Genomic DNA, 14,193 nt, shown 5'->3' on the forward strand with positions numbered 1-14,193 from the left:
TAATAAGGATCTGTTTCTGATTGTTCATATTAGACTAGGCCACCAATTAGAGGACATGCCTTGCTCAATAAGGAGTTCAGGGGTTATTGTAAGAAGGCAGGAGAATGGGGATTCGGAACATATCGGCCAGGATTTAATGGTGGAGCAGTCTCGATGGGTCGAATGGCCTAATTCTGCTCCTATATCTTATGGACACATGGAACCTGTTTGTCTCTGTTTACATTAACCTAGAACCTGACTCTGTTTCTATTAATTTAAACCTGTCTCTGTATTAAATTAGACACAGCCTCAGTTCTGCATTGGGCCATATCTCTGTTCATATTACATTGGGCCCGGCCTCAGTATTTGCTGCGGTACACCATGCACAATAATGTCGAAAGTGGCTGGGGTGGAAATTGGGAAGATAAAGAAAAACTGAGGTAACAGTAATAATGTAAAATTCTTCAGCGAGCAATGCTGATCTATGCCCAGATAAACGTCGCCATCTGTCTTGTCAGCACCCTAGTCGTGTGTACATACAACCGCAGATCTCCCTGATCTTCTTGCAGCCATTTCAAATTGTGCAACTTAACTTCTATTGCCTGGGCCTAGTGCAATAAACTAAGGGAATGGACCAGTTGTAATTGTGCAACATAAGCAAAGGACCATTAGATAAATAACTGAGTACTTAATGTTACAGCAACATTCATTCTCTTCACAACGGCCACACAGTAGCTGCAGTGTGTAACATCGACGGGATGCACTGCAACAACTCGCCAAGAATTCTTCAACAGCACCTTCCATACCCGAGACCTCCGAGAATCACAAGGGCAACAAGCACATGAGAACATAATACGCTGCATCCTCCTACACATACAGCTCTCTGGGTAGAAATTGGTCTTGGGCATTGGCAAAGAAGAAATGCCAACTGAAATCTAATTCCGCTAACTGCACTGAAAATGAATATCAAATGTTGCATTGCACACACTGTAGACACTATACATCCCGTTGCAGGCTGTTGCCATATACTGATTTCTTGTCCAAAATATGTATTTAATATATTATATTTCTATCTCAAAGACATGTGGAATAATGCGCCCACAGTTAAAAACAGAGGTATCATCTGGTGCATTAATAAAAGTGAGCACGTCTCGGAAAAAATAGGCAGATTCAGGATCAAATATAGAATCCCTATAGGGCAGAAGGTCACTCGGCCCATAGCATCTGCACCGACCTATGAAAGATCACCCTCCCCCATCCCCCGCCCTTGCACCATGACCTGCGCAATTTAGAATGGCCAATAAACTTAACCGACGCATCTTTGGACTATGGGAGGAAACCGGAGCACCCGGAGGAAAGCCACTCAGACACAGGGAGAAAGTGCAAACTCGGCACGATAGTCAAGAATTGAACCCTGGAGCTATGAGGCAGCAGTGCTAACCTCTGCGCCACCGTGCCGCCGGCACCATAAGCAGAGACTGGGTCTAGTGCAATCTAAACTGAGCTCTGGTCTAGCGGAGTGTCGACTGATACAAATTCAGACACAAACAATGCAGCAATAAGAAGGATATTGTACAATACAAGAATAACAGGCAGGGCCTAGTGTTGTATAAACAGGGACATGGACAGGTGTAGCATTACCTAAGGCAGGAATGACTTTATTAGAATCTAACTATCTAGTAGAGTAATAACTGAGACAGAACCACATGTGATGCAAACAGAATGTTGTTCCAGTTTACGATGCACAGATAAAAGTTCTGATGCAATAACGATTGTGACGCATTTCTTACCAGATTAACCCAGACATGGGTCAGTGCGTCATAATTAATGATTTGTAATATAAACAGGATGTGGGCTGGTATATTAACAACTGATATTCAGCCGAGTGCAGGAAAACTGAGAGCCTGTTGCAATGTGATAGAGACACGGCCGAGTGTACTTTAAACCGAGGCGGGGGCAAGGTGAATGTAAGCTGAGAGATATGTTTAAAATGATTTAATAGGATCTTGGCGTCACCAGTAACGTCAACATTTGATGCCAATTCCTAATTGCCCTTGAGAATGTGGTGTTGAACCCTCTTATTGAACCATTGCATCCCATCCTGAGCAAGTGCTGATCGGAAGGGATTCCAGGATTTTGACCAGTGACAGTGAAGGAACAGAAACATAGTTCCCATCAAGATGGTGTGTGGCTTGGCGGGGAACTTGCAAGGCCTACTGTTGCAATGCATCGGTCGGGCCTGGTCCTTTTAGATGGCTGAGTTTGTGGGTTTGGAAGGTGCTATAGAAGGAGGCAGTTGCTGCAGTAGATTCTTGAATATCGTTCACGCTGCTAGAATTGTACACCCGTGATTCAAGGAGTGAATGTTTAAGCTGGTCGATGGGGTGTTGTCGAGACGGCTGCTTTGTCCTGGATGGCGTCATGATTCTCTCGTGTTGCTTGAGGGGCACATGTGAGACAAATGGAGAACATTCAGTTAAACTCCCGACTTCTGCCTTACGATGATGGATCTGGGTTAGGAGGTCAGGAGGTGAGATACTCACCGCAGAATTTCCAGCCACTGAGCTGCTCTTGTAGCCATATTATTTAAAAGAGTCTTCCAATTCAGTTATTAATCAATGAAAATCCAGAGGATGTTGATAGTGGGGGATTCAATCACGGTAGTGTCATTTAAAATCCAGGGGAGATGGTTAGAATCTCCCTTTTTGGAATGGTCATTGCCTGACACTTGTCAGCCCAAGCCTGAATGTTGTCCAAGTCTTGTTGTATATGAAGACAGACTGCTTCAGTATTAGAGGAGTCGAATATGGTGCAGAACATTTAGTAATCATCAGCGAACATCCCACTTCTGACCTTATGATGAATTGAGAAGCTAGGGCCGGGGACATTATGCTATGGAGACTATATGTGACAGGGTGATCCTTGACACTTCTCATGAAGTTGCTGATGATCGAATGCGGACTGACAGGGAAATAATTAGCCGGGTTGGATTTTTCATGCCTTTTGTGGACGGGTCATGTTTGGCAATGTTACACATTGTTGGGTACATGCCAGTGCTTTACCTGTACTGGAGGAACTTGTCTGGGGCGCAGCCAGTTCTGGAGCACAAACCTTCAATATTGCTGCTGGAATGTTGCCAGGGATAATGCATTTGCAGCGCCGTCTGCCATTTCTTGATATCGTGTGGAGTGAATCAAATTTCCTGAAGACTGACACCCATGATGATGCAGACCACCGGAGGAGGCCGAGATGGACCATCCTCTCGGCACCTCTGGCAGAAACTTTCAGTCTTGTTTTTTGCTCTGACCTGCTGGGGTCCCCCATCATTGAAGAGCGAAATTTTATTGAGGCTCCTCTGCTGGCTTTTTGTTTATTTATTCATTAATATTCAGGACTGGATGTGGCAAAACTGCAGAGATCGATCCTGTATATTGAAAATAGGATCACATTGATTGTGTGATATAAACATTGACAAGCACTGGTGCCGTATTAATTTAGACAGACTGTTGTGTATTATAAACAAAGACAGAGTCTAGTCTGACAAAAATACAGATGAAGTCCAATTTAAAATTAGCAGAGACAGCAGTAATTATTGAGGCAATGTCTGCTTCATGCAATGCAAGGCATCTCGATTTAAATTCCATCTGCTGGCCAAAAGTTGCAATTGCAGTTACTGTGAAAATGTCGCTGTCAGGTATAATCCATGATGTTGATGTATCCATAATCCATTTCCACAAATGTAATATCGCATCGCCTTCTGCGGGAGGTGCCAACATATAAAGTGTAACTAATTGCAGGTGTCGCTGACTGATTCTCCCACATTGAGATCAGCACCAGAGCAAAGCGGCTCAATTCCTGGTCATGCATTTTTGTTCATCTTTGTTAAATAGAGAAATGTTTACCTGGGCGCTGGATGGAGTCTATGGGAAATGTAACATTCATCTGACAAACATAGTGTTGGGGAGAGTTTATTGATTCATTCTACCACCTGGAAAATGGTTGGGGCCATTGTCTCCGAAGCTTCCCAGGAAGTTAACATGGGATTTTAATTTTAAAGGTGAAATGTGGGTGTGCGTGTAAGACAGAGAGAATGCGTTTGTGAGAGACTGTGTGTGTGTGTGTGTATTTGTGTGAAACACATGTTGCGTACAACTAAATTTCACAAAGGTCACGGCATCCTTCAATTTCCAATAGATACACAGCAAATGTTTCCACAAATGTTGCACCTGAAGCTCCCAATTGTCACCTGGGTTGTCATTTTCTCGGTTTGTGTCTATTTCAAGCTGCTAAATCCACTGGTCCTGGTAGTTCACACCAGCACACCGGAGGTGTCGCCATTTTTTTCAGTTTGCAGCTGGTGACTCCCAATTGTTTTTTTTTAAATATATTTTATTCAAAATTTTTGGCCAACCATAACAACAGTACATTGTGTATCTTTTACACAGTAATATAACAATATAAATAACAATGGCCAGCTTTTTAAACAAGAAATAAATAATATATAAACAACATCAAAATTAAAAAAACAAAACCTTGTCCCAAATAAATACCCTCCAAAAAATACAATTCAGCCGTCCAGTATACAATTACCTATAACAACAACCTATACATATTATACTTATACACTGACATCCCTGAGAGTCCTTCTGGTTCCTCCCCCCCCCCCACCCCCCCCCCCACCCCCACGCCCTCCCCCCCCCCCCCGCCCCCCCGGGTTGCTGCTACTGTCTTCTTCTTTTCCATTCCCTCTATCTTTCTGTGAGGTATTCGACGAACGGTTGCCACCACCTGGTGAACCCTTGAGCCGATCCCCTTAGGACGAACTTAATCCGTTCCAGCTTTATAAACCCTGCCATGTCATTTATCCAGGTCTCCACACCCGGGGGCTTGGCTTCCTTCCACATCAACAGTATCCTGCACCGGGCTACTAGGGATGCAAAGGCCAAAACATCAGCCTCTTTCGCCTCCTGCACTCCCGGCTCTTCTGCAACCCCGAATATAGCCAACCCCCAGCTTGGTTCGACCTGGACCCCCACCACCTTCGAAAGCACCTTTGTCACCCCCACCCAAAACCCCTGTAGTGCCGGACATGACCAGAACATGAGGGTGTGATTCGCTGGGCTTCTCGAGCATCTCGCACACCTATCCTCTACTCCAAAAAATTTACTGAGCCGTGCTCCAGTCATATGCGCCCTGTGTAACACCTTAAATTGTATCAGGCTTAGCCTGGCACACGAGGACGATGAGTTTACCCTACTTAGGGCATCAGCCCACAGCCCCTCCTCAATCTCCTCCCCCAGCTCTTCTTCCCATTTCCCTTTCAGCTCATCTACCATAATCACCCCCTCGTCCCTCATTTCCCTATATATGTCTGATACCTTACCGTCCCCCACCCATGTCTTTGAGATCACTCTGTCCTGCACCTCCTGCATTGGGAGCTGCGGGAATTCCCTCACCTGTTGCCTCGCAAAAGCCCTCAGTTGCATATACCGGAATGTATTCCCCTGGGGCAACCCATATTTTTCGGTCAGCGCTCCCAGAATTGCAAACGTCCCATCTACAAACAGATCTCTCAATTGTGTTACTCCTGCTCTTTGCCATGTTCCAAATCCCCCATCCATTCTCCCTGGAGCAAACCTATGGTTATTTCTTATTGGGGACCAAACCGAGGCTCCCGTCTTTCCCCTATGCCGTCTCCACTGCCCCCAAATTTTCAATGTAGCCACCACCACCGGGCTTGTGGTGTATTTCTTTGGTGAGAACGGCAATGGCGCCGTCACCATAGCTTGTAGGCTAGTCCCCCTGCAGGATGCCCTCTCCAATCTCTTCCATGCCGCTCCCTCCTCTTCTCCCATCCACTTACATACCATTGAGATATTGGCGGCCCAGTAGTACTCACTTAGGCTCGGTAGTGCCAGCCCCCCCCCCCCGCCCCCCCTATCCCTACTACGCTGCAAAAATCCCTTCCTCACTCTCGGGGTCTTCCTGGCCCACACAAAACTCATGATACTCTTCTCAATCCTTTTGAAAAAAGCCTTCGTGATCACCACCGGGAGGCACTGAAACACGAAGAGGAATCTCGGGAGGACCACCATTTTAACCGCCTGCACCCTCCCTGCCAGTGACAGGGATACCATGTCCCATCTCTTGAAGTCCTCCTCCATCTGTTCCACCAACCGCGTTAAATTTAACCTATGCAATGTACCCCAATTCTTGCCTATCTGGATCCCCAAGTAGCGAAAGTCCCTTGTTACCTTCCTCAGCGGTAAGTCCTCTATTTCTCTGCTCTGCTCCCCTGGGTGCACCACAAACAACTCACTTTTCCCCATGTTCAGTTTATATCCTGAAAATTCTCCAAACTCCCCAAGTATCCGCATTATCTCTGGCATCCCCTCCGCCGGGTCCGCCACATACAACAACAAATCGTCCGCATACAGAGATACCCGGTGTTCTTCTCCTCCCCTGAGTACTCCCCTCCACTTCCTGGAATCCCTCAATGCTATTGCCAGGGGCTCTATCGCCAGTGCAAACAATAATGGGGACAGAGGACATCCCTGCCTCGTCCCTCTATGGAGCCGAAAATACGCAGACCACCGTCCATTCGTGACCACGCTCGCCATCGGGGCCCTATACAGCAGCTGTATCCATCTAATATACTCATCTCCAAAGCCAAATCTCCTCAACACCTCCCACAAATAATCCCACTCCACTCTATCAAATGCTTTCTCGGCATCCATCGCCACCACTATCTCCGCTTCCCCCTCTGGTGGGGGCATCATCATTACCCCTAGCAGCCCCCGTATATTCGTATTCAGCTGTCTCCCCTTCACAAACCCAGTTTGGTCCTCATGGACCACCCCCGGGACACAATCCTCTATCCTCATTGCCATTACCTTGGCCAGAATCTTAGCGTCTACGTTCAGGAGGGAAATAGGCCTATAGGACCCGCATTGCAGCGGGTCTTTTTCCTTCTTTAGGAGAAGTGATATCGTTGCCTCTGACATAGTCGGGGGCAGCTGTCCCCTTTCCCTCGCCTCATTAAAAGTTCTCATCAGTAGCGGGGCGAGCAGGTCCACATATTTCCTGTAAAATTCAACTGGGAATCCATCCGGTCCCGGGGCCTTCCCCGCCTGCATGATCCTAATTCCTTTCACTACTTCCTCCATTTCGATCTGTGCTCCCAGTCCCACCCTCTCCTGCTCCTCCACCTTAGGAAATTCCAGCTGGTCCAGAAAACACATCATTCTCTCCTTCCCATCCGGGGGCTGAGCTTCATATAATCTTTCATAGAATGCCTTGAACACTCCATTCACTCTCTCCGCTCCCCGCTCCATCTCTCCCTCCTCATCCCTCACTCCCCCTATTTCCCTCGCTGCTCCCCTTTTCCTCAATTGGTGGGCCAGCAACCTGCTCGCCTTCTCCCCATATTCGTACTGTACACCCTGTGCCTTCCTCCACTGTGCCTCTGCAGTACCCGTTGTCAGCAAATCAAATTCTACATGTAGCCTTTGCCTTTCCCTGTACAGTCCCTCCTCCGGTGCCTCCGCATATTGCCTGTCCACCCTCAGAAGTTCTTGCAGCAACCGCTCCCGTTCCCTACTCTCCTGCTTTCCTTTATGTGTCCTGATTGATATCAGCTCCCCTCTAACCACTGCCTTCAGCGCCTCCCAGACCACTCCCACCTGGACCTCCCCATTATCATTGAGTTCCAAGTACTTTTCAATACACCCCCTCACCCTTAGACACACACCCTCATCCGCCATTAGTCCCATGTCCATTTTCCAGGGTGGACACCGTTCTTTTTCCTCCCCTATCTCCAAGTCCACCCAGTGTGGAGCGTGATCCGAAATAGCTATCGCCGTATACTCCATCCCCCTCACCTTCAGGATCAACGCCCTTCCCAAAACAAAAAAGTCTATTCGCGAATAAACTTTGTGGACATAGGAGAAAAACGAAAACTCCTTGCTCCTAGGTCTGCTAAATCTCCATGGGTCTACTCCTCCCATCTGCTCCATAAAGTCTTTAAGCACCTTGGCTGCTGCCGGCCTCCTTCCAGTCCTGGACCTCAATCTGTCCAGCCCTGGTTCCAGCACCGTGTTAAAATCTCCCCCCATTACCAACTTCCCCACCTCTAGGTCCGGGATACGTCCTAACATGCGCCTCATAAAGTTGGCATCATCCCAGTTCGGGGCATATACGTTCACCAAGACCACCGCCTCCCCCTGTAATTTGCCACTCACCATCACGTATCTGCCCCCACTATCCGCCACCATGGTCTTTGCCTCAAACATTACCCGCTTCCCCACTAGTATAGCCACCCCCCTGTTTTTCGCATGTAGCCCCGAATGAAACACCTGCCCCACCCATCCTTTGCGTAGTCTAACCTGGTCTATCAGTTTCAAATGCGTCTCCTGTAACATAACCACATCTGCCTTGAGTTTCTTAAGGTGTGCGAGTACCCGTGCCCTCTTTATCGGCCTGTTCAGCCCTCTCACATTCCACGTGATCAGCCGGGTTGGGGGGGCTCTTTACCCCCCCCCCCCTTGTCAATTAGCCATCCCCTTTTATCCAGCTCCTCACCCGGTTCCCACGCAGCTGTGTCCCCCCCAGGCAGTGCCCTCCCGCCCCGCCCACCCCACCCCATACCAGCTCCCCCTTCTCCCCAGCAGCAGCAACCCAGTAAATCCCCCCTCCCACCCCCTCCGCTAGATCCCCCACTAGCGTAGTTACACCCCCCATGTTGCTCCCAGAAGTCAGCAAACTCTGGCCGACCTCGGCTACCCCCCGTGACCTCGGCTCGCACCGTGCGACGCCCCCTCCTTCCTGCACCCCTATTCCCGCCATAATTATCATAGCGCAGGAACAAAACCCGCGCTTCCCTTTTGGCCCCGCCCCCAATGGCCAACGCCCCCAGCTCCTCCACCTCCCTTCCTCCCTCCCCCACAACCTGTGGAAGAGAGAAAAGTTACCGGGTCGCAGGATTAACAACATAAAAATCATCTATCCCCCTTTTTTCCCCCCTCTTCGCCCCCCATACTCACCCCACCACTTTGTCTCAAACTTTCTTTTTTAATAACCCGCTTATTCCAATTTCTCTTCAACAATAAATGTCCACGCCTCATCCGCCGTTTCAAAGTAGTGGTGCTTCCCTTGATATGTGACCCACAGTCTTGCCGGCTGCAGCATTCCAAATTTAATCTTCTTTTTATGAAGCACCGCCTTGGCCCGATTGAAGCTCGCCCTCCTTCTCACCACCTCCGCACTCCAGTCTTGATATACGCGGATCACTGCATTCTCCCACCTACTGCTCCGAGTTTTCTTTGCCCATCTGAGGACCATCTCTCTGTCCTTAAAACGGAGGAATCTCACCACTATGGCTCTGGGAATTTCTCCTGCTCTCGGTCCTCGCGCCATCACTCGGTATGCTCCCTCCACCTCCAACGGACCCGTCGGGGCCTCCGCTCCCATTAACGAGTGCAGCATCGTGCTCACATATGCCCCGGCATCCGCCCCTTCTGCACCTTCAGGAAGACCAAAAATCCTTAAATTCTTCCTCCTCGCATTATTCTCCAGCACCTCCAGCCTTTCCACACATCGTTTATGCTGTGCCTCGTGCATCTCCGTCTTCACCACCAGGCCCTGTATATCGTCCTCGTTCTCGGCAGCCTTTGCCTTCACGACCCGAAGCTCCCGCTCCTGGGCCTTTTGCTCGTCTTTTAGCCCTTCAATCGCCTGTAATATCGGGGCCAACAGCTCCTTCTTCATCTCCTTTTTAAGCTCTTCCACGCAGCGTTTCAAAAACTCGTGTTGTTCAGGGCCCCATATTAAACTGCCACCTTCCGACGCCATCTTGGTTTTTGCTTGCCTTCCTTGCCGCTGCTCTAGAGGATCCACCGCAATCCGGCCACTTTCCTCTCCTTTTTCCATCCGTATCCAGGGGGGATTCCCTTCTGGTTTACCGCACAGTACTTTTAGCCGTTAAAATTGCCGTTGGGGCTCTTATTAAGAGCCCAAAAGTCCGTTCCACCGGGAGCTGCCGAAACGTGCGACTTAGCTGGTCATCGCCGCACCCGGAAGTCGGCGACTCCCAAGTGTGATGATCAATGTTTAGGTTTAGGGACATTATGTCACACTTGGAAGAATCATTGAAGCGAAATATCGGGCTTCCCACTGGGTGCGTGGCTCCGGCTACTTCGCAAAGTGGAAATTCCTTGGTCGTGTGACCATGTCCCATTTAGGGACCATACTGCAAATGTGCAATCCACCTATTTTTAATTGTTTTGGAGAGACTTGGAAGCTCTGTCTTTGAGAGAACTGCCGCATTTCTGATTTTGTCCGGCCAGTAAATATCCATAATGCATTGCGGACAACAAAGATGAAATTGGCTGAGCTATTTTTCTTGACAGCTGTAAGTCTTTGTTTCACATCCATACAAGGTTCTGAGAGCTCGGGCCTTATAAACCATCAGCTTGCTCCAAAGGGTCAGCTTGATATTATTCCATGGACATTCAATGAGTAAAACAAAGGTCGGATCTGCTTTCCCCATGTCAGCATCACATTCTACTTCAAGGCAGCCTCTCAGCGCGGACACTCGGCAGCAGAAATTGCTCGCCTGCTCTTATTTTGTGTGACCATTGGCGAAAGTGCAACACCTTGTCCCACGACCACGGTTTTCCTCATACTACTCATTGGTAAGGAAGAACAAGTTACAGGCACCGGAGACATAGTTTCTGTAGATGAAGTTTTGTTTGGATGATTCCGCGTAGAGGAATTCTCTGTGGAGGATGTATTGTGATTATGTCTCCGTTTTGATGACTGGAAGATTGTAGAGGTTGCAGCCTGGCCTAGTGTGCAAGTGGACTTCATCCATATCTTCAGGGAAGGCGAAGATCAGCAGGATGCTGTCCAATAAAGTTGGGTGTGGGACACGGTCCTCTTTCATTCAATTATTCACTTAGAATCTGTCGGAAGTGGAATCATCAATCTGTACAGTGTTTTGCCAGGGAAAGAGTGAATGAAACAGTGGAGCTTTAGCAGACAGCCAAATGTCTCCAAATCGTATCGTCCCTGCTCTGCTGACGGTGTCGAAAGTTTATTGCGATTGATGAACGTAAGGTGAAGGTGTGTGGCAGAGGGAGCAGATCATGTCCAGAGTAAATCTTGCGACATGAATACCGCACCTTGCTTCCAGCTACATTCGGCCTGCAAGCAGATGAAGTGTTTAAAGTGTGAAACTAGCAAAGGCCTTCCCAGTGCTGCTATGAATGAGATATGTCAATAGTTGCTGCAGCTTCCTCTGTCCACTTTGCTTTCACATATTGGTTATGATTTTACATCATGGATCTCCTGTGGGATGGTTTATATTTTCCAGCAGAGAAGGAGCAGGCCATAAATGTTCAGAAACATAGTAATTATATTCACAGTTTTTCATTTATTTATGAACATAAATAATTAGATTCACCAACTCCCATCGTTTCACAAAGATTACAACAGTTTTAAATTAAGTTATACGGTGTGGGCGTCGCAGGCTCGCCATGATTTATTGTCCATCGCTAATTACCCTTCACAAAGGGCGGTGAACTGCGTGTTTGAACCTCTGCCGTCACTCTGGTGCAGGCACACCGACGATGCTGTTAGGGAGGGAGTTCTAGTCATTTGAACCAGCGACAGCGAAGATTCGGCGATATATTTCCAAGTCCGGATAGTCAGTGATTTGGAGCGGAATGTCCAGGTGGTGATGGTAGAAATGAAAATGTCTGTACCTAATGTGACGTTAATGCACCTTTCAATCCCGATTTGTTATTAGACTGTTTTGGAAAGTAATTCAAAGTCTGCAGCTGTCCACTGAGTTTCGCAGTATTTCTGTTTTCACATTAATATGTTTTTAGTCTGGTGTCTTCATTAATTTGGGGGAGGACATCTTGAGTGACTTATTGTACATGAAATGACCACATGTTCCAAATATTACCGTCCCTCCTCAACCTAATCATGTTCCAGCTTTCTGTCATTGAGATGAAGATTCACCATCAGCAGAGAATAACACCAGCACCACAGGAGTATCTCCAGTTTCCTCCTAGTAACGCCCAGCTGGTCTGTTCCCAATAGTCTGGGGATGGAATTCACACAGGAAATCTTCAGCCACCGATTGTATCATTCTGACACAATTTATAAAGGACCAGCTTTAATTTGTGAAGTCATCAAGCGCAAAACTGAGAATGTAGAACAGCATCTTTCAGGACCATCTATCCATCCATCCATCAACCCCATTCACTGATTCCTCAATCAACATATTTAGGCATCCAACCAACATCCATCCCTACATCAAAGCCGTAATCCTTTTATCTTTTGGTTGGGCGGTGGGGGAGTATTAATGCCATTGAACCAATAATGCAAAGGCTCAGGCTAATTCTGTGGGAACTCGCGAACAAATCCTACCATGGCCGGTGGGGGAATTTGAGTTCAATTAATAAATCTGGAATATAGACTAACTGTGTCCATGGAATCCCCTCTGCTTCATCAATGAAGGAAATGTGACATCCCTCCCTGGTCTCACCTACATGTGGCTCCAGTCAGACAGCAACATGTCTGACTCTTCAGTTCCTTCTGAGCTGCCCCAGCAAACCACTCAGTTCAACAGCAATTAGGGACAGGGAACACATGGTGGTCTTGCCAGTGAGTCTCACATTCCATGGAAGCATGTAGGAAAAAAGACAGAATATACATGTTGATCTGTTACAAATGGGCCCCTGTCTGATAGTCTAATTGTATTTCTATCCATCATCACAATGTTATGAGATGTGGGAGAGATCTCCAGCCGGCTGTTGTTGCTAAGAGGGACAAGAAAAGCTGGATAACTCTCCTTTCCTGAGATGGGAACAGTTCAGATAGGTTCGCAATTTAAAACGTAAAATTATGTCCAGTACTGTTGCTGGGTAGATTTGTTTATAAATAGTCCTCATTGACAATGTTAAGAGTTTGAAGTTGGCTTGCAGCCAAACGGTCAGTACTGAGGAAACAGATCTCTGAAGAAAAATCCAGATGCTTCCTGTAAACAACTTTGAACATTCGAGCCTGCCTGCTGCAGGCGGCTGGATTGCTGCCAAATACTGTGTGGGGCAGATTAGCCTGAATATGAATGGATAAAATGGGATTTATTCATTTAAACAATAAATGTTTCAGTCGCACATGAAGTAAACGTTTTAAATGGTGTTCCATCTAAATAAATATATTCAGTGAATGCTGTGATCACGCTGAGGCTAGACGCGATTGGAACATTGTAAACTGACCAGATGCTATTTAATTTATATTAGTTCTGAGTAAAGGTCACTGTAGTTATTGAAGTCCGTTTGTTAAGAACCTAATGAAGTGAGAGTGAGTGGTGTTGATGGACCCAATCCACAAGCCCAATAAGACGAGGTACTTAAATAAAATCATAAAACTGCCTTGAACCCGCCTGAATTATTGGAATATTCTCCGAGTTGTTGACTTCATTTAAACGGAGGCGTCTCTTATACCTGATTAACACCGTGTTCTGTACAGTTTAATTTGTGCTGATTTCCATTATTATTTAACAGTCCCTCTCATTGCTGCCAATGAGTGGAGAAATGACCAGTTCATGACCTGCTTCAGTGGAAGATAAAACATTTATTCTTGTGATATTGTGTAACATTCCGCAAAATCCTGTGTTCCCAACATAGCGAAAGTTAGACAGCCGGTGGTCAGTGAAATTAGCGGCATTGATTTGGATGCTGAAGGATAACTTTGCTGATCGCCGCGTCCGTTCTGATTCATTCTGTCAAATGTTAATGTCAATTTTATGTTTGCAAGCGGGTTTCTTTTACCGCCTATTTTCACAGGACTGTCTGAGGCTCAGGGGCAGTTCCAGAAATGTAAGGAGAGTCATTGTGTAATGTTAGGAGCCTTGTCTGCAGACCCGCAATGCTCAGTGATAGCCATCCGCACTGCAAATGGAATCACCTTGTTCATTCCCGTATTCCGACATAAATCGTCAACAATTCCTCTGATAAATGATATATTTTTACAAATGGAATGGGGACCCGGAGTGTTGCAAATCAGACTGACACACAACCTATTCTCTGACAAAATAATTAGTCTTTTTAAGATCATCTCAATATATTGGAGTAGAAATAAAGGGACTGAATTTGCAATGGAATAGTTATTTTCTTAACAGATGAGCAAACGTAATTTCGCAAT

This window comes from Scyliorhinus torazame, chromosome 5 (genome assembly GCF_047496885.1).
Source record: "Scyliorhinus torazame isolate Kashiwa2021f chromosome 5, sScyTor2.1, whole genome shotgun sequence".
In the NCBI taxonomy this organism is placed as follows: Eukaryota; Metazoa; Chordata; class Chondrichthyes; order Carcharhiniformes; family Scyliorhinidae; genus Scyliorhinus; species Scyliorhinus torazame.